Here is a 25,146-nt window from a genome sequence, read left to right on the forward strand (position 1 = left end):
CCAAGATGAATATTATATCTTATTGGAAGGATTTGCATCTAAAATTCCTGAATTCTTAGAAAGTAACTTGCCAAAGGTAATTTATAGACATTTACTTTCGCGAGATTTGTTCAAAAGTTACAAGATATATATTTACGTGTTGTAGATCTTTCTGTAAACTTTGTTGCTTCTTAAAGTTTGTAATCATGGCCTATTATGGTAGTGTTCTGAAATATCTTTGCAAGAACATGGGGAAGCTACAGAAGATTGGTTAAGATTGGTTAAATTCCTTAAGAACTTAAAAATGAATAGTAAGAATAAATTAAAATATTAATTGTAGAGTTCTATGTATGACTTTATAAATATAAAATTACTGACGTCACCCTGCCTTATACTCCATGTCACAATTTGATGCTGATACGTACTATTAAGTTACATTTAATCTTGAGTAACACAGTACATTTGGAATATTGACAACCTCCTATCTGAAGTTGTCGGCTGGTTAATCAATGGATGCTTTATTTATATATGAATCAGTCGGATAATAAAAATCATTTCAACAATCATATAAAACTTATCTTTATGTTTAATGGTTTTATTTCTCGGGATCGTCCATATTTGGCCGATAGGAGCAATACGTTCATACACCATTGTTGCTATGGATTCAGAGACGGACTGATATTTATAATAGTTATTTATGTGAATGAATGCAAATAAAGAACATATTTCATTGTAATATAGTCCACCTGTACAGTAAATGTCAAATAAACCTTTTTTAAGGATATCGAGCCGACAGACAGCCATAAATGAAATTTTTCCATCATGTAAGAGGTATATTTCTTATGCATAAAGAGGTTTTTAATTTAATAACACTGATAATATTAATTCATGGAATTTGTTTTTGAACACATTATAAATAGTACACACTTTAAGGGGGTCGGCCAGGCCTATCTAGCCCATGTTAAATTCCTCTACTTAAGGTACATTTTTCTCAAAAAGTATAAAAAGATAGGTACATAATTTTTGTTTTACTAGAAAACTTTGGACATTTTTGCATAGTTTGTATGGATAACTTCAAAAAATATATATATTTTGGATATTAAAATTTTTTTTTCAAACTACTTTTTTTCCAGGAATGTTTTGTATAAAATATATTTTTTTTTAATATAGGATTTAAAAATAAGGAATTTGCTTCATACAAAATGTAAAGGAAGACCTAATAAACCAAATATATAAAAAAATTGTTCAGATATCTTCAATAGTTTTTTTAGATAAATGTACCTTTGTATTAAAAAACTAGATTTTCGGAAAAACCGTGTTGTTTAAAGCAAAAAATATATGATAATTAAAATTAGGCCTACATCTAGTGCATTCCTGCCCCATAAGTGGGGTTTTCTGGGTCCTCTAACTCTTCATATCTATCCTCTAGCCCTTTTCTTTGCAATAGAAAGTTGTTTTCTGCACCTTTTTTTCTCTATTTCTTGTTGCGCTTTTTCAGCTTTTTGAATTCGGCCGTAGATCTTGCTGTTTAAATCTCTTGCACACATCTAGAGCCAGGATTAATACCAAACTTTTCCAACACTTGTCACTTCACTATGTTGCCCCTGTTAAAAGTTGCCACAGCCTCATGCACACCTAGTTCCAAGGTGCTTTTCATTACAAAAGTTTGTTTTTGGTACTCTCGACCATATCACACTATTTAGCGATTCGCTAGAATTCTGTGACCCCACCATGAAGGCATTTCCTAAGGAGTCTTCATTCTTCATTAGACAAGTCTCTGAAAATGGGTTTTATTTCATCCATAACAGGACACTGCTAGGTGAGTATGGGCCTTATGGTCATAGATTATCAGCATAACAGTACTATAACAAATAAATAAACGCCTCATGCTCTCCTGGGACGAAAAAATGCGATGACATGCGTTTTGGAAAATATTCATAACGCGTTTAATAATTGACAGAAAATTAAAAAGTGAAGTGTGTTCTTAAAGCTAACAAAAATTTGGAATTAAACAAAAAAATTATGGTTGCCTGTAAAGTCGGTTTTACGGGCGAAGATTTTACGTGACAACGTCTTTTTCTCGGTAGAATATTTATTATTGATATGAATATTATTAAATTGCACAATAGGAACAAGGAATTGAATGAAAATAAGAATTGCACAAATTTTAACTATAGAAATATATTTTGTTTACTAAAACATTGTACATAATTTGAAAATTAATTAAAATTTGTTATTGTAAATGGTAAAGTTGAATAAAAAATTTACTGAAATTGGAATTTGAAAATTCTTGCTAAACACAGTTAAATTCTAACTCCGCGCGTGGTGATTGGTCGTTTTAGTTCGTTTGTTTGGTCGCACTGTTATGACAGGTTAGAGGTTATAATTTGTTATTTTAAATGTTTGACTAGCAATACGCGCTGTTTTCTTCTCAATCGACTGAATTACGATTGATTGCAGAGTGATTTAAAACTAATAATTTACTTAACACTATTAACATTTGTCAATAGTATGACATAACCTATAAAACTCAGTTTCTCAACTTTTGTGTCAATCTAACAATTAATCAATCAATCATAGTTTACGATAATGAAATATCAGTGTACAATTATTTACCTTTATTGTTGTAGTTGTTGTAAATGACGAATCTAAGCACTCCACATTTTCACGAATAAACATAGTTATCTGCTTTATCCCGTGCGGCGGACCCACAGTTATCTGCTTTATCCCGTGCGGATCCCGTGCGGCGGACCCACTGGACGGGCATCGTAACGTTACCGGGCGTTACACTTTTTTCATGAGTGACTCCGAGCCGCAACCTTATTTAAGACGTTGTCACGTCAAAATAAAAAAAAATTGAATTTTTTAACCCAATTTGGTGCCGACCCCCCTTAAGTAATGTAAAAGAAATTCTTAAATCCGTTTAGTTAATTAGGTTTAGTCATTTTATCCCCATGACGTACTGTGAAAAACATAAATTTACTGTATAAATTCCCTTACATATGGTGTAAAGCTACTTGATTATTACAACGCGTTTATATAATTCGTAAGTACGATAAATAATAGAATGGAACGCCAGCCACTGTAAACTTTACATAATTTTGAGCTAATAATTCAGAATAACAATTGTCGTGAAACGCTAATTATGTTCTTTCAGTTTGATATTTTACGAAAAATTTATTTTGAGAAATTTTTTCAGTAAATACTGCACGGGAAACTATAATGACAAGTGGGATAAAATATATTGACATTGCGGTGAGCTCTGTAATAGCTGGATAGTATGATTACATTTTTGTATGATTTTAATTGATTACCGTCAGAAGAAAATAACACGTCAAAGATGCTGCCGTAGAGTATAATGAAGTGTATTCTAAAGTTTGCACTACAGGCATTGTACGATATTACGTATACATTTACATAATGCAACCTCTTTTAAAATATTACTACTAAAATAGGTAAAGTAATCTTTAACGTTATTAACGTAAATTATTGATATGTATTTGTGTAATATGCTTTTACACATGGTAGGAATTAGAATAAGACAACTAAATAGTGAAAGTCATTAAAGCGTGTGGACCGTTATATATAATGTTTGTGAACTAAAATATCTGAGAGGAGATCAAATGATCTTCCAAGCTGCGAATACTGACATTTACATAACATTACGACATTGCGAAAAATTTAACTTACTGCAGTTGGCGTGGTCTCTCATAAATTTATCTTTCCCTGCAAAGCTAAAGTACCCTGCATATACACAAGTGGGTAATACGTAGCTACCTTTCAAATAAATGTAAATACTTGGCCTTAGAATATTTGTTTTATTTGTTTCTAGGTTAGTAAATAAATGCTTAATAGAATTTGAAATTCTTAACACAATGTTAAAAAAATATCACCTGAACTAATGAAAATACTGCATCTTAAGAAATATTATATATTTTTATCCCGAACATTAAAAAGGATCTGATTCATTCCCTAAAAACAATATTCGTCGTTTGCTTACTCTTAGCCATTTTCCGTGCACAGTTTAGTAAGTGTTTTTAGTAACTCATAAATTTATCTTAATCCATGTACCATTACAATGATTGACGTTAACCTAACACTGAATAATGCTGAACAGTGGGGCCTATTGAGTATAAAAAATTATTCATAGACTACTTATTACTAATTATTACAACTAAAGTGATTCTTATAAAACCTAACTTACTCGTATAAAACGTAGTAAAATATGAAAGATACAAAACAAATCACCATTCATGAGATCACAAATAAATACTCCGGCTGCTTCTTGTCGGTCGACTTCTATAATTAAGTATAAACAGTTCAATAATTTCCCTCAAGTTTCGCGGATAAACGGAGGAATCTTAATTTATTACTAAGAACATGTAATAACACACTGAGTAAGTAAAAACAGATTATCAGACATCAGTTAATTGTAAATTTTATAAAAAAGTTTTTTTGACTACCCATCGGGCGCCACTATCGAACTAACGAGTCGTATTAAATTTGTAACTGGTTCACTGCGGGTTGTTTTACTACATCAGCAAAAACGTAACACTGAATAGGGAATCAAAAACAAAAAATATGTGTATTTTTTATTATATTTTGTGTACTACTAAAATATAATCATGGACTTTTTCATAAAATAAATTTATTTTATTATAATTTTTTTAAATTAATTACGAAAGATATTAAATTTTTAAATACGCCATAGTTTGAATTTCAATTTACTGCCATAAAATGCAACGAAACAGAACATATAAAAACCAACTAAATTTTTGTAATACATAACTAAACTAATCCTCAGATCTAAAGTCGGTGCAATCTATATCAAAATAAATCTTAATTTTAAAAATAAATAATAGGGTTAACATAACATAAGTTTTAAAATAACAATGTTTTTCGTAAAACTCATCTTTAAAATTTAATTTGAAAATATCTTCTAAAAAGTTTAATTGTATAGAGAAGATAGTTTCCCACTCATATAAAACTCTTTATGACAACCAATAAATAAGCTCTAACCGAGCACTTAATTTATGAGTGAAGTTTTAAAATGCTTTATGCAAGGAAACCTAGATACGTAATATATCTCCCGTTACAGTTGACAGTACGTCTCCTTTTCCACGACGCTCTTGTTATTCCAGGCTACAGGCAAGTGGCTCAGAACAATATCTGAGATGTTTACCTAAACGGCGGTGCTTTTACTTGAATCGTATTTCAGAAACAAAAGTGTCTAATGTAAAAGAAATATTTCCTACTTAAGGTTAAATTAATGAACCACAAGCACTTGTTTAGTTATCTATATGAAAGTAGGCTACTTGATTTTTGAAGAAGAAGAAGAAGAATGAATTGAATTTATTTCCAACAGCAAACATGTACAGTCAATAACAAAATACAATCTTTGCTTTGATTTTTAGCTATGCCAGTTATGACGGTTTTGGTTAATATTATTTTGAACAAAGTTTAACATTTTTATTAAATGCAATCTCTATGTAAGTTTAAAATGTTTAAAATTAATTTTTTGATTAAATTTATTATTAGTTTAATAATGGATATATACACGCTGATCTACCCTTGGATATAACGATAAACCGATATCTTTATATAACAAATAGATTTTATTCATTTCATTATAGGCACATATTATGTTGATTGCTTAGTAGAGAAAATATTTTTGATTTAAAATATAAAGAACTATGAGAATATGTTTTACTGTATCAAATTATCTATATAATTATTTTCATAAAAAAACAGGTTGTCCGTACTCAACACATTTTAGATATTGCTAACATTTGAAAATTCAGGATTTCACTTGTGGGTCTGTTTTTGAACTGTTTCTTCAGAACTGTTTAATAATAAATTTATAACATTTTGTAGATTTGTTTATCCTTCTAATTATTTCAGTCTTATGTACTTTTTGTTTTCTCATAAATTCAATATTTATTATTTACATGAGCGTTTAGTAAGGAGATTTTATGTAGTTAAAACTATTTTAATTTATAAAACATCATACACGGGAACAATATCACGAGTGGTGTAATATAAAAACAGAAGAAGTAAAAATTTAACCTGAAAAATTAAGTAGATTTTTCAGTTAGCAAACTAAGAGTTTATCGTCTTGACTTTAAAGGGGAAAACACCAAAGCCCCTGTATAGCTGTCTGTCTGAATGTATGAAATTTCATTATTTTTATAAAAGAAAACAAATTTGTTAGACTATTCTCTGCCGTCACCATTTACAAAAAAGTCGGTCAACATCTCAGCTAAAACGGTTTGCATTAAAAAAAAAAAAAAAAAAAAAAAAAAAAAAAAAAAAACACTAAAAGATAAAATTGAATAAAATCAGCAATAATGCATTTTAGTTCCATTCTGTGCAGTTCCATATGAATAAAAAACCACATACTTTGCAATTTGGTCACGTTCAGAATATAACGTTGAGTTAGTTTTATGTTAGATTTTAAAATGGATATGATATATAATACAGATACCGGTTTATATTAGAAGATGTATGTTTCGAGAGCTAAACGAAGATGTGAGAATTACAAAACTTCCTTACAAAGGAGTTTTCTCTCTCATTACGAAAACACTATAAATTAAATGTTGTAAATAAATAGAAACCACAGATCTATGATCAAGATATTCAATCATTAATAATTTTAATTAAAAAGGATAAAATTTATCTCATATTACAAGGACACAAGTTTCTAGTTTATGTGTAAATTTCCAAAATCTTTTGTCAAATATAAAAACATGCCAAACAATAAAGTGAAAGAATGTTTGTTTCTTATTGCTATGAAACTTACCTCGTCTTTGTGTAAAACTTTATTTAAGTTAGTGCTTCATCCAACTTTTCCTTTTACCCGGGTCTTCTTCTCTTTAAAGCAATTTCTCCTCAAGCGTTCTTACAATGTTCCTCATATACTGACGTAATTGGAAATAAATAAAGGTATAATTTGAAAAATCCACACGTATGTCTGAGCGTTAGCTAAGCTTATTACTGGAGGGGCTGACATATTTTATTTCTAGTCATCATTCTGCCTAACTGAGAGTACGTCTGTATATCCAGATGTCTATCGGGTGCTACCGAGGAGGAACCGAAACGTACGATTGATATTATTCATGCAGACTAATTTCTACAGGGTGTTTAATAAAGGTGTTCCAATATTGTGGTATTTTGCCTTAGACATGAAAATGATCAAAAAACTTCGTATGGAGGTTTGTCCTAAAACGTTTAGTTTTCCGTCTATCTGTCTGTATGTGATTTTTACCAAATAATTTATATCTTTTTTACCAGTAAAGATAAAGTTATAAAACTTTGCAGTTGTGTTGACCTTTTGTATAACCATTTAAGAACAAAATATGAACAAATTATCTTTACCCGTTTAAAAATGGCAGCCAATCATAAATTTTGATGTTAAATTCCGCAAAATCGATAACCTGTATGAAAATTTTACAACAATAATAAAATGTTGTAAACTTTATTCTAAATCTAACAGTGTTTTCTTTCATTAAAATCGAATAAAAACAACTGATTAGTACTACTAAACATAATAACATGTATAATTTTCTAAATTGTTTTATTCTGAACAGTTGATTTAAAGTCAATGAGCTGATTAATGTGAACAGCTGTTTATTTAAGCTATTAAAAGTTGTTTATGTTTCTGGCATTGTTTGCATTTTACTCATAACTAACTTAATTTATTTCTTCTGTAATATAAAATTAGTTTTGTGTCAATTCTAATTACTTTAGTATAAAGTATTGTTTGTTTTAATTAGTAAGTGTTTATGATTTAGTTTCTCTTCATTAGCAACAGGAATAGCAAATAATAATATTACCAATTTTACCAACTCAGAATTGGCAGACGTACATCTAATGTATGGCCTTACTAATAGTAGTGGTACTGCAGCGAGAAGACTGTATCAGGAACGTTTCCCAAATCGTGTATTATCTTGTAATAAAACTTTTTCAACAATTAATCAACGACTTGCAGAGACAGTATTAGATGTCCAGTAGAACATGTTATACAACATTTCATACTTATAGAATATGCAGTCAAATTAAAAAAAATTAAAAAAATAATAAAATAATAATAAATAAAAATTAAGTATTAGATGTACAGTAGAAGTAAAACACTAAACAAATCGGGTAGTTCTCACTTTGACATAACAACTTTTAAGAATTGCTCAAAGTGGCTTACTCCGTTAAAAATGCAGGCATCAACGTTTTATTGCTACAATTGAACTGCAAACCAAATTCTCTAGTACTTTTGTTGGGGTGGTCTGATATGACATCCAATATAGATTCTTCAAATTCAGGAGTTCTTACTGAAACCTGTCGGCCTGAGTTACCTGGTTTTATGGTGTGAAAAGCTTCCTTTCTTTGCAAGTCGTCGATGAATTGTTGAAAAAGTTTTATTACAAGGTAACACACGATTTGGGAAACGTTCCTGATACAGTCTTCATACTCTTCTGCAAGGAGGCCAATTACAAAGCCTTTAAACAAGTTATAAAAGTTAGGTATAAGCACTTTCCACAATTATACTTAAACAATCTTTGTGTTTAACCTTGGTAGTTAACCTTTTATCAATCTACTCTAATATATATAGTTTAATGAGTTAGTTTTCAAGGCTGCCCGTTCTTACGGGCTCTTGCGCGCCGGCCACAGGAGGCGTCAAGGAGCCTCACCGTTACAGGCTGTCACCCTGCGTGAGATCAGGCGTTACCAGAAGAGCACCGAACTGCAGATCCGCAAGTTGCTGTTCCAGCGCCTCGTCCGCGAGGACTTTAAGACCGACTTGCGTTTCCAAAGCTCCGCCGTCATGGCACTTCAGGAGGCCAGCGAGGCTTACCTGGTCGGACTCTTCGAAGACACCAACTTGTGCGCCATCCACGCCAAGCGAGTCACCATCGTGCCCAGGGACATCCAGCTGGCGCGCCGCGTCCGCGGGGAAAGAGCCTAAGTCACACGCATGCACTGCCGGTAGCTACGAAAAACGGCCTTTATAAAGGCCAAACACATTTCATTTCTCGTATATGTCATGGAAAAGTATTCTCTATGTCTATCGGACGATGTCAATAGACCGATTTCTCTCAATAGCCTGCGATAGTGAACCCTTCCTTAATTTATTAATTTAAATATGTAGGAGTAGGATAAGGGAACCTTTAAGTTCTTAACGGCCATCAAATTATTAGGTTCATTTGCGAATTGCCGCTGGTAAACCACTTTTAATCACCTCACACACACCAATATATAAAATGTACTTTAATCAAAATATAACCTTTAAAATGTTTATAAATTTAAAGTTCTAAACACATTTCAGCAATCAACAGCAATACTGTTACTAATAATAGTAATAATCTTTAATTACAAAACACCAGCACGTTATTTTACATTGTACATATTGAAACACTAAATTTAATGTAATATTGATTTATATCAAATAATAAATAAGGCATTACAAGAATTCCTGGTAAAAGATTGTATTTATAATAAACATTTTCTGTTATGAGTAAAGTGTTTTTTTGTGTTGTTGTTTTTGTTGTTCTATTAGTAGAAGAAGCTTATAAATTTCACTTAGTCTTATAACAGCCTTAGCGCTGCTTCCGGAAATACAGGATATTCAGGATCGATATAGGTTAGGGGATAGGGGCCGCCTCCTATTGAGATCCATGAGGAAGAATTAGGGCACCAATCTCAAAGTCATGACCCCTGAAGAAGGGGATGCCAGATCTGAACCAGCCTGTCCAGTCATAGTAGGCAGGGGGTGGCACACCCTTGTTGAGGATAGCAAGAACCTCTAACACTTAGGGAACGAATCCCACCAAACTCCAACAGTTATCTTCCGCAGTATACTAGACCTATGGAATTACCCTCGCACCCCAGAACGTGATGTGCCGCTCCTGGACATCCACAAGTTTTCCAGATTTAAGTGACACATTGGTTTTTGCTGTGCTCATTGGTAGGTTCAACTGGAAGGTATACACCAGCCAGAAGTGATCCCTGCTGAGTGAGAGTAAAGTGTTACTCTTTACGCAAGTGGCAAGTTTCAATTATGTATTAATGAGGAAGAGCATTTATAATTTATAAGCTTATTAATTGAGGGGGTTTAAAAATTTCATATAAGCATGTATGACCTATTAAACTCTACATTATGCATAATGCTTTATTTTTTTAAAGCAAAAACTAAGTTCAATCACAATGTCACTCCAAAGGATTTGGCTGAATGTTATCGAATATTTTTACAATTATTGTTTTATGAGAAACTTCGATGGCAACGAGAGAAAGCAGAGTAACAAACTGAGTACATTCAGATGGGATTGTACCACGTGACATATTAAAACATGTAAAAACCAAACTAACTCAATGTATATGATACCATTATGTATAAAGCATAATCTTTTGGGAGTTTTGTTTGTAAATATATATTCTTTCAACACTGCTGTGGTGGTAAAAATATCTGTTAATATATAAGATAACTAAAGAAAGACACGTTATTGCTAAATGAACAAGAATATGTTGTATTGCAGTCATGAATATCCATGGAATTTAGTTGAAAATCAGTGAAGCCTATCACTCAGTGTGTTGACACAGTACACTATTGTATGTCTATATAGACATAATATATCTATCTGTTCACGGAACTCCTCGACAGTGGACTGAAGTAAAGATATTGTACTGTGCGTAGTGCGCCGTCCTCCTATAATAATGTAACAAAATAGTTTTGGAATAAGGATATGTAAAAGTTACTAAAATTTTTATATCATTGTGGACAACTATATTTTGATCACAGACGTCAATGAAGTGAGAAAACTTGTAAATGTTCATGGTAGATAAAACTTGATAATCTGATATTAAAGATGTAACTTTACGCTACTAAGGAATATGCTTAACGGATTGCAGAGTCTAGCTAGACCTGTACAGCAAAACACCAACTTGCTGTATTAATAGTTTATCTGTGTCAAACTTTGTTGCTGTAACTCATGACTATTCATTTTAACTAATATTGGTACTCTTTATGGGAACGTTTAGTTGCTTTAAAGAAAAACTATATTTTTATTCTGGTTTCTTTCTTTATTATGATAATGTAAGGAACATGCATTAAGGCATATTTCATATCAAGGCTAATTCATATTTATCATTTTCATATTTTTACTAGATTTTATTCATACTAATTTAAGCCGTGTAGGTCTAATTGTTTTATATGAATCATGTACCAAAAACTGACAAATCATACAATAAACCAAAAAGGATTAAATTGCACTGTAGTTATTATAGCTAATGCGAGAGTCTTAACTAAAACTGCCTCGTTATTACAAAGACCCGCTTAATATATTTTATCCATTCAATATATAGTAAGGTTTTTACTTTACGACCATATTGTTAATACATAGATGAAAAAACCTTTCACACAATGTATAGTTGAATAAAAGACATAGTTCTCTCAATATATACTTTTATTATAATTTAGGGCCTTTTAGGCTACGACCAATATTTTTAACTCAATATTGAACTAAATAAGCAAAATTAATGTTGTCGCTCAAACGTAGTTTAGTAATCAAACATTTTCGTTCAATTTAGATGGTCATTGTAACAACGAATCTTCGTAGAAAATTTTAAACATAAATAAAGGAAGGCTGTTCAACAATCTGTAGACTAAACGACCCTGTCTTATTTTTTATTTTCTTAGATAGAGGCCGTGAATCAATTATTAGAACTATAAAAGACCTATTACTCAGGATAAACCTTATATCAGATATTTATAATTTTTTTAATGGTTCTTTTTGTCACTGAAGTGTGACAAAAAGAATGCCTGTGAAGACTGTCATAAGATTTACATTGGCCAGACAAAAAGAACCATTAAAAAAAGATTTAAAGAACACGAAAGATATTAAAAATACGGACAAAAATCAGCTATTGCCAAACATGCATTAGAAACAATTAATCACACTTTTAAAAATTTCACATTATTAAAACAAGTCCATAAGCAAGAAGAACTTGACGCTTATAAAACATTATACATAACGAAACATAAAGATAAAATATTGAACAATGATTTAGGACCGATTCAAAATTAACTCTTCCTTTAAAATAGAACAAAATTCTTTTTGACCCAAACTTCTATACATATATTAATATTTATTTTATTTTACTTTAAATTAAACAAATCTTTCATTAAGCTTTACTCAGCTGATAATTAATTTGAAATTTTAAATATGTATATTATTCAAATTGTTGTTTCACACCTGACGATGGCATCTTTGATGCTGAAAGGCCTCGTGTATAAAAATAAAATTATTGGAGAATTGTGACTTTTCGTATATCAATAATTACAAAGTTGTATGTTTATATTTCGTTATATTTGAAAGTGCAGTTGCCAGTGTAAAACTAATACCTGCAATATAGTTTCTATGATATTAAGTTCAGCTGTTGAATAAAATTAAACAAACTCAATATTAAGCAAAAGTATTATTATAAGGTTAATTGAAGCATTCTTAAAACTTGTGTAATAGTTATAGAGTAACATCTGAATTAATCTAATCAGTTTTTAATTTCCTTTTTAGTAATTTGGTAGTTATTACATAGCTACTATGTAATGCAGTTTGCTCAAAGTAATACAAGATACGTTTAAATAAGCCCGGTGCTGAAGGTAAAAATGTACTTTAACACTTGACTGTTCAGAAATGTAATCGTGAATAGATTTCAACATAATGGACATAGTGTTTTTTTTTTTTTTTTTTTTTTTTTTTTTTTCAACATTAGAGAAAGGAAGGATCGGTATCAATAATAACCAGATCTTGTGATTCTCTTGAATGTAAGCAGTGATATTTTGTCCTCTAAGGCAAGATATTAATAAAACCTTAATTTTAGGTCAGGAAGCATTACTAATGAAGATGGTTTTACTCAAGTTTACATAGATGGTTTACAGAAATACAATTCTTTTGATTATGTCTCATTCCTCAGTTGGTGAAAAAAACGATAGGGTACGTGTTGGTGGATATTGAAGCGCTGATTCAACCCTATTGTTACGAGAATGTTCCAGATAAACAGGCCAACCTCGGGTACGAAGAGAATGTGACCGAACATTTGAGATCGCTGACAGTAACAAAAAGATTAATAGGTAAATAGCACCGTTGCAGAGCACTCAGTTGATTTTATCAGTTTCCATTGTCCGGCCATGCCCCCCCCCCCACCAATACATGAGCGGTGGGTGGGTGCTGTGGCCCTTATCTACTTGCCTAGTAAGTTCTGGAAGCGCCGGAAATTAGTGAAAGTTTTGTAAACAGTTTATTTAAAGCCAACATAGTTTTTAAATTTAAGATAATATATTAAGATTTAATTATAAGAAAAATAACAATTTAGTAGATACAGAATTCGCCTTGTTTTTATTTCACCAAACACTACTTTCCTTCGCTCAGACTATTACACGATTGAAAGAGCATATCTATAAAATATTAGTGACATGAGTTTTGCTAGTTGGAAAGATGTTTCTCCTGACTAAATAAACACCTTGTATTGTTCTATTACATTTTGATCAGATCATTAACAAAGAGATGATGGGATTTCTTCAGTTCGATAAAATTGTAATACATATATTGGCAGACCTGGAAATTTAGCAATGGGAATGTTTTGTTAATACTGGTTTTGCACCACTGAAATGGAGATTGAGGCCTTTATGTGGAAGTATCCTGTTTCTATATGATAGACTCAAAATTATCTTGAATACTACCTATTTTAGTCACAGGGAACCAGATTGCATTTGTAATTGGGACAGTAAAAGAATAATTTTCTTGTCAAACATATTTTAAAAACAAGTTTTATTCGCTCATGATTAGAGGTTAATAAACTTAATAGGTTATTAGGTTAATAGACTTCTTGCTGCTTATAGCCTGTCAGATTTTAGAAAGTATTTAAATACTTCCGTTGGGATAAACATTTGTTATAGGCCTTGAACATTTATGCTCACCAATGAACGAGAAATATTTAGATAAGAGAAAACATCGCCTTGATATATTCCAAACCATTCCATTGAAATTGTGTTTTTGTAATGTTGTTTATTGAAGATAGTTTGCAAACTTCTCATTGTAAAACGAGTTTTATAATATGCTACTCGTAATTATACTTCCATGGCAATCCACTTTCAAGTTAATCAGCAAAACAAGAACTGCTCTATAGTTTTAAAATCTCATATCCTTGATGGTGTGGGGATCTGAACTTAGTGTTAGGATATCCTTTACGACATGGATCCTTTAAACGCTGTTTCAAACCCACAAGAGATGGTGAATAGGGTAGCTATTGTAATGTGAGCATTTGCCATTTAAGCTGCTTCCCTTATCACTGTTAAACCTTCAGTGAGGACTTTATCAGACTACTAACAACAGTCGCTCATCTAATCATGTAGTACATAACTTTGCGAATATGTACTAAACGATGTAGAACTTTTTTATTATTTGTATCGTTTTGTGCTGTAAAAAAAGGTAAACTTTTAAATTGTATTGATTGGAGACGTTATATTCTAAAACTATTTTTTTAAATCTGAACAACAATGAATAATATCAAATCAAAACAGTTTACTTAATTATCCAAGCCATTCATATGTATGAAAGTATAATAATAATCTTATAGAGTTTAGAATTTAAGATTAAAATATTTCTGGGCAATGTATTTAAACCAAAAATTTTATTTTTTAACACGAAAGGTACATGCTTTATGGTCATATATACATATATATATATATATATATATATATATATATATATATATATATATATATATGTATATATATATATAAAGTTTAAACACGAACCATCTAACTAAAAAGGAAAAAATGCAATATTAAGGTTTACATTTTATTATCTATGTATAAAATATACAATATCTATGTCGCTGTAATTATTCGTAAACAAATAATCCATTTCAGTAAACAATGTTACCATTTAATATATTTTTGTTGATTTCAATTTTTTATAATTTAAACCTGTTTAAAAATAATTCACCTAAAGTTCAAGACATTATTAACCAATCAATAGTGGTTAAATGTTTTTTCTGTGGGGTTTTCTCGTTGAAATCTTTTGAAATAGTTTTCTTCACAGGGACGTATTTAGAATAGCTTAAATTTAATAGTGCATTGACCTCAAGTAGTATATGATGTACTAAACTGTTTACAAAAATTAAGCTATCTGATATATAGTTTTATCTTCTTTCTGTACGTGTAGTATTCAATGAAAGACCTAATATAACTCATATGTATAGTGTTAATATACTACTTTATATTGTCTATTTTTATATGCATTGAAAATTCTTTCAGTCAAAAGTTGAGTCAAACGGCAGTAGCTGGGAATAACACTTTATACTATTTTGGCCAAATAAGCACGTTATGAATTGTAATGTTACAGGTAAAAAAATATGCATAGTGTTTTCGAACTCGACGTAAATATTGTGAGAAATTTGTAAAACGAGAAATGCTTTTTTAAGCCTCCAACTGTTGTTCATCAAAATTTTGATAAACACAACCCATTGTGGATTGTTGTTCGTCAAAACTTTGATGAACAAACATTCCTTTGCATAATCACTCATTACAGTATATTCCGGCAACGTATCGATTCGATTTATGCACCATTGGATTTGGGAAAAAAAGCCTAACGAATACTATAGTTTTATTCCTCTTTGTATTGTAGTTGCAACGTACCAAGTTTGTAGTTTGGAACGTAAAAGAAGATGATGCAATTCATTGTGACCGCCATGTTGTCGATGCCGTCTGAGTTGTTGATGTGACGAGTCGTGTTTATTAGTAAGTTTTAGTAGGTTTATTTGTGTTTTAGTGTTGTGTTTAGTTAAATATTGCAGTAGTGCAAATAAATATATTTTTAGAATAAATAAATTTCTCGAAAATGTTTTCGCAAAAGTTTTGAGTAATGACAAAATGAAACTTTTTTGGACTCTTCAAAAAAAAAAGTTATTGAATTTATTTTACTACTGCTGTATAGTTTATTTCATTCTGAGTAATAAAATATGCAATATAACATGTATTGAAGTAAAAATGTATTAGTAAAACTTTTATTAGCAAACTCCTTACATATACACCCTATTTTCACAATTTATGCGCATCGCTGCTTTTTGTTATATAGAGTTATTATAGTTTCATAAATTTGTATAATGCTTATGTGTTTCTGAAACTAGAATAAATTTGACACAAAATGGTTATCTTACTTTTATAGTTTTCTTACTATAACTTGGTTTGCTAGGTATGGTCCCCCCAAATTAAAAAAAAATGTAAATTTTGAATTTACATGGAAAAAGATTTTTAGTAAACATTTTTTTAAGGCCAAATTCAAATACTAATATTATTATATGTTTAATTCTGAACACAAAAATATATACTTCTATATATATTACTTTTAATTTATATTTTTAATACATTTTTTAAAAAAACCCTTGCACGAGGCTCGAAAACATGCCGCCACTACAGGAAAAAATGACCGCCAGTTGGAGGGTTAACATGGGTTATTTAGTTTCTCAGTTTGCCGTATGGTTTTATGTATTGTTTGTTAAATTTTACTTTTGAAGCAGTAGTTAGTAATGACAAAAGTATGAAAATATCGAAAATTTTGACATTCATTTCTACGTTTAATACATTACATGTACATTTTTATTGGAAGATTTATATAATCATGTCAACACTATTGATATTCTATGAAATTTTCAAATTTCTGTTTGTTTTTTTACGATTTTAAGGTTAAAATAGCCTATATAAATTTTTGTTTAGAACAGAACAAATTAAATTGGGAACAATTATATGTATGTGTCTATATATGTATATTTCTATAACTATTCCCGTTAAAAATCATTACTTTGAAATTATAAAGATATGTAAACATTTATTACAATATATTTAATTCATTATGCTTATAGTACTATACCGTATTCTTAATTAATTATGTTACACGGCAGTATAAATTAATTTTGACTTTAATTTCAGGTTAATTAAATTAAAATTAAATAACTTGAGAACACGTCCATTTACTGTATGTTCATACTTTTTATAAATGTCAACTAAACATTCTTCAAAAAATACTGCTCGATCATTTTATGAATCTTGATCAAAAACTGTAATTAATTTGTATAATTATTTTATAGATCAAGCTTTAAAAGTAAAATTGCTTGATTTTTTAATGCTTGTAAAAATTTCAATAAATACCAGAATGTACAAATTTAAAAATTTCCAAATATTTATATATCTCAGAAAATTTAAAATTTAAAAAACTGGAAAAAGGTTACAAAAGTCAAAATTACTCCAAAATTCTTCTGAAACCAAGCAGTTACGTTTGACATTGATCAACATTAAACAGGAAACTTCTTATTTTTTATATAATAATATAAACATTAATCAAAAAGTTAATTTTACATAACCATAGTACATAAAAAAGTGAATAGCATTAGATGGCATGACACAATTTATTACATTTGAAGTTGGAGCTGAAGGAGTAGCCCACTTTTTAAAATATTTACTGGTGCTATCACTAGTCTATCGTACACTGAGGAGGATTATCAGTTTGAGCCAGGAGCGAGGGAGTCGTGGTTGTTTGTGTGTGTAGGGGAGGGGGAGTAGGCTAGATTGTCAGACCCCACTGAGGAACATGGAGTAGCAAAAGAAACATGCAGGCTTCGTTCGCTTGGACGATCAAGAAAACAGTCTGCTGACAGATCAAATATACGACTTGTTGCCGGATTTCAACAAAGCGTTCTATTCATGGCACTATTGTTGCTAAGAACAACAACAGTGCCATATATATTCTACGGTATAGTTCATTAGAAGAATTTAAACATTTACCCGTGCCTGTTTTAGCCAAGTCAAAATGGCTCCCTATATACAAATAAATACTAACGACGTTCCTATAGTAATATTGTTAGCGGTAGTTTACTCTTTGAAATGGGAATAAAAGCCACAAGTTGAGATATAATTTTTTAAAAGTTTAGCTATGAGGAAAATAAATGATTTTTAATATGTATATATTTAAAAAATCTTAACATAAAAATTTAAGACGCAGTTCATAACCTGACGTAACTCAATCATCGTCTCAAAACCTGGAAGACAAGAATATTTGCTCTCTAATGTTGCCGAAATGTTAAACAATAGAGCTTTTATCAGTTCCTATCAAAGTTCTTATACAATAGAACAGAACATCTGTAACGCGTTGATTAATAACGGTGTTTCTGTCTACGTTAAAGTAACTGGAGAAATTCGATAACATCCTAAAACTGTAATTTTCATCATGTAATCTGGTACCCGTAATTCGGTCAATTTTCGAATTTAACTAGTTAACAGTATTTAAATGAAGATTTTATACCAACATTTTATGAAAGTAAATTAGAAATTATAGTTATGGTAGAAATAACTTTGCTAAAAATATTACTGTATCGTTTGTAATGCTGCTAGTTTTCTGTTAATTAATATTCATCGCTCCAAACAGGCTTAGCTTTGGAGTTTTTTTTCTTTTTATTTCTTATAGTGATGTCTAGTGTAATAGTAGTTGTAGTTGCATATGTGTGTATTGTTTTTGTGTAAGTACCTGTAATGTTTTTAGGTCAGTCTGTATAATATTATAAAAATTGTATCAGTCATTTTTATTTGTGTGAAATAAAGTTTCTTTCTTTCTTTCTTATAACAAAAGTTCGCACACTCATTTATAGACGTATCTATCAAGTGTGATACGGAATCTTAGATTTTAGTCCTGTTACTACAAAAGCCAGTTAATTTTATATGAGAATTACTTAACAGCAAAAAGTTAGTGTAACAAAAAGACTTCCAAAATGCTAGTTATAGAACTTTTGTAGTTCATTAGTTTAAATGTACCATAGTTGATACCATAAAGCCTGGTATTTACAAATACATGCGTAGAATTTACTAAGTTAGGTAGCCTAAATATCAATCATAAACATTATTTTATTATTTAAAAAATACTTAAGAATATTCGACGATACAAAAATATTTGTATTAAGCGAGAAAACTATTGATTGCAGATTCTTGGAAAGAAATGTTCAGTAATAATACACCCTTAAATAACGGTGAGATGTCAAAGAGCTCTTCAGATGAGCCAATTTATCTTTGTACTAAATAACTTTATTCATGATTTATATTTAACTTATTTGCCAATTATTCAGAAATATAAGAAGTAACAGAGTTCTTTTCATCGTATATTATTTTTAGCATAATGGTTTTTTATTTATCTAAATGGAAGAATAATAATATTGATTAGATCACACATTAAGGATATGTTATTCATGAATCATGTCCTTAATAACATATCCTTATGAAATATCAATGAATCATGAGGTATTGTATATTTTGTAGCTAAATATACAACAACAAGTCAGATGCATTCATTTTAAATGAGAAAATATTAAGCTTCCTTAACTTGTTATCTGGTAATCGTGTCTTGGTTTCCAAAATGTTTTTGAGGGTATTGGACGGAATTGATTTAAAGTAGAATACAGGTAAACGGGATTATCTATATAGCTATGCAAGACAGTTGATAGCAAATCGGTTGTACATTTTAAGCATTTTCAAAAATTTTTATGAAATTTAAAGACAGGTATAAACGAATGTTTTATTAGAGAAACGTTTCTAAACATGTTACTCCTATCCAAACACAATTTACGGACAGAGATTGCCAAATTTTTTACCTAACTTCTGAAGGTAATTGAGAATATAAGATATTTTAGTACATATTAAAAGAATATTTATATATGACTAGTAAATCTATAACTACAGTAAACGAATAATCTGAACAAAGCAGAAGAGCACGGTAACCCAGTAGAACTGGGTATTGGGATGTGAACAAACACCGTATCCGTATGAATCACCCCTGAAGCCTCCTATCTATGCTCACGTATTTTCCTAGTGGTAAAACGATGAAACGATTTCACGAAAACGCATATATATATATATATATATATATATATATATATATATATATATATATATTCACTAATACTGAAACCCTACTGTAGTATGAAAACTACCCATATAACAATATGCTTCATAGTTGACAAGGACAAGAATTGCACATTACAGAAATCATGTTATTTTGAATATAAATCAGGCCATGTAACTACAATGTATCTGTACCTCAATTTAAGTAAAGTACTTGTAAACAGTTTATATTCTATAGATTTTTTATTTTTGATTGTTGTTAATAGTTATATTTAATTGTTGACTTCATATTTTTGGCTATCTCTAAACGAAACCACTGTTATTTCGCTAGTACTTATCAGTTATGTTTAAATTTTTTATTTATTAAAGCATATATGATATAAAATGAATAGCCGAGGAATTTATTTTATTTTATATCAATTATTTTGTATAGTATGTGTAGTAGTGTATGGAGGTATGTATGTGTGTATATATATAAATATATATATATATATATATATATATATATATATATATATATATATATATAATTTCAATACACATTGAATCGCCAAAAAGTACTTGCTCCGCCGGGAGTCGAACCCGGATCTCTCACTTGCCGTGTGAATGTGCTACCATTACACCATAGAGCGCTTACTTTTTCTGATTCAATAATTTTGTATTTGGCCGTATCTGTCACATATGTGTTTAAATAAGCAAACTAACATATGATCGGAAAACCAAATACCTGTCAAACGCCTTTTATTTACATTAAATTGTATAAATTGATAATGTGTATTGAAATTAAATAAGGCTATTGCCATTTATACAATTTAATGTATGTATGTATATATATATATATATATATATATATATATATATATATATATATATATGTGTGTGTGTGTGTGTGTGTGTGTGTGTGTGTGTGCGTGTGTGTGGGTATTTATGAATATATTCCTATATGGTGTTATACGTAAGTATGTAACTATTACTAATTTATTAGCATGTATGAGATTTATAGTGCTGATAATTGTTGAGATTGTATAATGAATTATTGTATTGTTAATTCTTTTTCAGTCTATCAAAAATATACATTGGACTAAGCCCTAGTAGTTAGCGGCTAAAACTAATAATGCTATATTGTATTAGCGCACAACCACTTTGTTATTTCGTTTTACTGTCATGTTGTGTGTGCGTCAGGTTGCTGGATAATGGGAAGTATAAATATTGCAATTCTGTATTGATGATGAATTCTAAATATGTATAATAAATTTGTTACTGTTATGGTTTTGTGTATTAAACAATATTAAAGGATATAACTGTATTATGTCAAGCCGTGAAGAGGATTCGCGTTACGATTGATCCACGGGTACGTATTGTATAATCTATTATACATAACACAAAATTTACCATCTTTGCAAGTTGAAGCACCCACAAACACAATCCCTATTGATACATGTATATAACGGAACAACGCGACCCAACGCATAGCGATGAGGTCATATCGTGAAGTCGATTGTGCCTTGAACAAAGGTAAGAAATTTTGGGTTTTCTTGATGACAGCGTTGTCGGTTTTCTTGATAGACAGGGTTGCCATTTGTTTTTACTAACGGAATCGATCACTGTCGCAGTATGAAGAGTGAAGTTCTACTATAAGAACAATTCTGATTGATAAAGATGTTGGCAATCTTGTATACTTGTATGTAGTACCTGTCTGGTTGTTCAGTTTTCTTAGTAAGCATAGATTTGTTTGACAATCCGTAATTGTTTTATAATTATATAATTAATTATATTAGGCTGCATTACAGTAGTGTTTTTAAGGTTATTTACTTAATTATATTTATTTAGTAGTGTTGATAAATGTTTTAACTGTAATGTATTTTTAGTGCTGCCCTAAACAACCCCAAATAATTTATAAATATATATGATGAAGCATTAGCAAAATATAATTTATTATATAAGAAATAAACTTACGTCGCGTCGTTTTACCTAATATGTTATATATGGACCTCACCGACAAGTTTCAAACTTAGCGAAGCAGCAATTTATAAAATTAAATGAAATAAAAGCTGAACTTTTGCAGCTCACCATACAATAACTGACCACGAGATAGTATTTAAACTTAAGCCAGACAGTATAATAATATCTAGGTTTTCCTCAGGGTAAGTAACACCTGTCCTGCTCTGTCCTCGTTACTCGGTAAGGCAACCAGTAATCTTCGTCAAAGTACTCGTAGTGATAAAAATGAAGATATCATATGCATATTTCAAAAGAAAATAGAGCAAAAACTAGATGAATTTTTGAGGAATTTTAAGCTAGGATTCTGTTATTAAATAATTATAGCTCCGATCGCTAAATAGCTCCCGCTGTCTCATTACTGTATTAGAAAGTGGTGGTTCACTATGACAACAATTTAATTCTTTTAATTGTTTACTAATTAGATAAATATGCTTGACTCATCAGCAAGCTTACTCTAAATTTGCTTCATTTCAGATTGTATGAGAGTTTAAGGAGTAGTCTTCTTCTAAGAGACAGCAGACTTCTTTAATCCATATTTGTCTGGAAATACATAGACTACCCATTATATCTGCTTAAGCTCCTTTATTTTCTAATAGAGATATCTCTAGTTTCCTATACCACTAGTTCCTTGCTGACTTATTGATTCTTACGTTATATGTAGTTCGTTTCTCTGTTCTCTAGGGAGTAATCAATGAAGCTATTTGAACGAAAAGGGTTCTAGAATTTCCCTGAAAGTCCCTGTTTATGTTTTTCACCATTGTTAAACTATAAATTATATAATGTACTTTATAATAATATTTCTACAACCATAACCTAAATATGTTACCATGATCAAATTTCGTATTTGGGAATTTAAGACCCTGGATTCCTTTAGTCTCATCACTAATTTTTGAAATTTATTGTAACCTGAAGTAGGAAGCTGAAAATGCTCCGAATTTTCCAACCTAGCTGCGACTTAACTCACCTCAGTATTCATAAAGGACAACTTTAATCGTTTGATTGCATTGCTTTTTCGAAAAAAATATCGTTCAAAAGTACTAGAGAAGCGTAGTTACTGTTGAGATTTCAGTTCAGAATCAGTAAGTTAGAACTATTTGCACCACATTTCCCAAAATCAGTACAAAAACTTGATAACTATGCACCGCCCACAGGTCCATTTTTTTAATTCTATATTTTATTGCACATTTTAATGTAATTTGTAACGGATACGTTACATAAAATAAATAGTAAAAATAGATAGGCTATGATAAAAATGTATTAGCTTTAGATTTTTTGTTTAGTAGGCTAACTTATATCTTTTAAATTTTGAAACTAGGCATTGCCTAGTTAGGTATTTTTTTAAATTATGAAACTTAGCCCTAGGCTAGGACTATGCCTACACCTAGGCTTTTGAGACCTTTGTTACAGGGTCGTTTTGCAATGGGTGCTGCGTAGGGCAGCTATGTGTGGTGAATGAAAATCAAATTTTAATAGAAACAAATTTTAAATGTATTGAATAAAAACTAATACTAATGAAACATGATTTTGATGAAATGAAATTAAGGCTATGCTTAAACTAACATCCTACAACACAAAATCCAATTAGGTTGGAATAATTATTTAGAAAATACCCCTACTCCCTAGCAGTTAAAATTTAGAGTCTGATTAGTTAAAAATGTTGTTCGAAAAGGTTTAAATACTCTTAAACATATTCACCAAATCCCATGATGGCGACACGGCGGTCCTCACAGACTGGAATTATCACGAACACAGATGAAACTTTTTGGACACTATTTGAATGTAATTAATGGATTTAATTATGAATGGCACTGTTATTTTCATAGAAGGTTAAATTTGGATCAAATTGGAAAAAAGCCTGATTACTAACTGAAAAATTTTGAAACTGTTTCACAACGTACTAAATCATCAAGAGGTCGAGGAAGAAGAATCTCTCCTTCCCAAACTCTGCGTCAGTAGCGCAGAGAGGGAAAAGTGTTAACCTTCAAAACGGAAATTTTCCGTTTTTCTGGTCGAAAAATGGTCCGCTTTTACTTCTGGCTAACAACCCACTCGAAATCGGTGCGCAGAAAACGAGTTTGCGTACCCGTGGGGTCGCTACCCTCCAATGAGAATATTCGTTACGTTAGCCAATCGTGGCACGCGTTTTGCCGTGTTTAGCTTTGTTCTTCGACGTTGATGAAGAACTATCGAGTTTCATTAAATATGGCCGCTTTACCATTCGAGATTTACGTTTGAGGTTACAAAACTGTCAGTGACGGGCTATGTCACCATGCACAACTAACCTTCATAATAAATTAAAATTTGATTATTCTCAAATATGAGAATGATAACATTAATTAAGCAATTAAATTGTCGGTTTGGATTCCTATTAATTTATATTTATTATTAATAGAAAAATATTATTTATTGTATTATATTATTCTCGAATTTATTATTAATTGTAAAAGTTGATTTAGGTTACAGGCTAGGCCTATACCCGTTACAAATTCAGGAATAAAGGTATTCATACCTATAGGGTAATAAGCCTCTTAATTTACCTGATAAAATAGAAAACGGATTATCAACCAATCTCTTGTCAGCCATATTTATTTTTCAGCCTAACCATTTCTAGTTCGGTCCAACGTGAACGTCCTCACAGATGCTGTTTGAAGTTAATCAGACTTCATGACGTCAAGAGAAGTTGTTCAAAACACCAAGCTACATAAAATATGTTACCATTAAAAAAAATAATTTAGTAAAACCGATACGTTGTAAATTTAATGCCTGTGAATTAAATGAAGTCCAATAAATGCCGAATCCGATCACGCAATCAATTCAAAGAGGGTTTCCGACCAATTAATTGTTGTCAAGTAACATTCCTCAGAGTTGTTTTATCAAAACGGTCATACTGTAACTGTTGGTAGGCCTATTCTTGAAGGGGAAAAAATCAGTTTAAACAAATTTAATGTTTTTCATTCTCTCACTGTATATTTTAAATAGAGGGGTTTTACAATGTTACTACACTTGTATCACAAAATATACTATTCAAACTACTCAACAGTTATTCGGAAATTTTAACTAAGTCCATACAAAGACGATAACGATGAAACAAAACATACTAACAAATGGTACGATTAAAACGTATTTTTTATTTATTTAACTTAATTATATATTTTATGCACCAAAATTATTTTTGTTACAAGATATGACTATACAAAGTTATATATGAAGTAGGTCTCTACTTTATTTCACAATATAAA

At 30.4% G+C, this 25,146-nt stretch overlaps 1 pseudogene; it reads left to right on the forward strand.

The window, feature by feature from the left end:
- Window positions 1-25,146, forward strand: part of LOC124365493 — a 56,442-nt pseudogene that overhangs the window by 10,900 nt on the left and 20,396 nt on the right.

Source organism: Homalodisca vitripennis, chromosome 6, assembly GCF_021130785.1.
Source record: "Homalodisca vitripennis isolate AUS2020 chromosome 6, UT_GWSS_2.1, whole genome shotgun sequence".
Classification (NCBI taxonomy): Eukaryota; Metazoa; Arthropoda; class Insecta; order Hemiptera; family Cicadellidae; genus Homalodisca; species Homalodisca vitripennis.